Here is a 1260-nt window from a genome sequence, read left to right as displayed (position 1 = left end):
GCTTTGGCTCCATGAGATAAAAAGCTAGCCTGCCTCTGATTCTGTTTCACAGTCCCATATTCTCAGGCTGGATGAGGAAAAGGTACCCCATAGTTTCAAGGCAGCTCCTGAGTCTTCATGCCACAGGCTCTGATGTGTCTGGTGCAGGCAGCCTCCACCACTTCTGATACAGATCTTGAACATGCTCCTTCCAAGTTCCTCACAGTTTCTCTTTTCTCTATGGCTGCTACAAAGGTGGCTAATTAAAGATGGACCAACCTGCTCTTACAGCCAGGCCTTACATACCCTATCTGCATAGTTCCACCCAATCAATTGATGAGAATTACAAAGACTTAGGTAGAAGAGTCACAATAGTGGCAATATAAGCAAGAGGAATTACTGAAACCCGAATGAAGGCTGAACATGATGGTGGGACAAGAGCAAAGTAAAAGAAAAGAGGAAAAAACTAAGAGGCAAATGGGCATTTATGGGGGTCTAAACACAAGAATGTACATGTCAATATATTTATGTATAATAATATGTAAATAGATCTATGAACATATATTTATATGTTAAGTATTAAGGTAGCAGATGGACATGGGGCCTCTACTCCCTCAATGCAAGAACATTGTTCTAATAACCTGGCATTCCATGATGCTCAGCTTCCTGACATGATCGCTGAAGACAAAATGGGTGCATAAGTAAATATGGTGAAGAAACCTAATGGTGTCCGGCTATCAAAAGAGATAGCATCTGGGGTCTTAAAGGCTTGAAGATACACAAGCAGCTATCTAGCTGATAAAAACCAAAGCCCACAAGGAAGAAGCACACCAGCTTGTTTGATCACGAGATGTCCATAAGATCCAGTATCTGGCATCAAAGACCAAGAACAAAAAGTCATATCAATGTGAATGAGGGCAAGTACAGAGTGGAGACCCAAAGACCATGTGTAGACAATTGGACATCCCCTTACAGAAGGGTCATCAGAAGAGACAAGCCAGTCAGGGTGCAGCATAGCACCAATGAAACACATAACTTTCCTCTAGTTCTTCTTCTTTTTAAAAAAAATCATTTTATTAGGGGCTCATACAACTATTATCACAATCCATACATACATCAATTGTGTAAAGCGCATTTGTACATTCATGGCCCTCATCATTCTCAAAACATTTCCTATCCACTTAAGCCCCCGGCATTAGGTCCTCATTTTTCCCCTCCCTCCCCGCTCCCCCCTCCCTCGTGAGCCCTTGATAATTTATAAATTATTATTTTGTCATATCT

Source organism: Echinops telfairi, unplaced genomic scaffold (genome assembly GCF_000313985.2).
Source record: "Echinops telfairi isolate 266 unplaced genomic scaffold, ASM31398v2 ScPeMD7_7420;HRSCAF=8458, whole genome shotgun sequence".
Taxonomy (NCBI): Eukaryota; Metazoa; Chordata; class Mammalia; order Afrosoricida; family Tenrecidae; genus Echinops; species Echinops telfairi.
The sequence above is the reverse complement of the archived record's forward strand: the minus strand, read 5'-3'. Positions refer to the sequence as shown.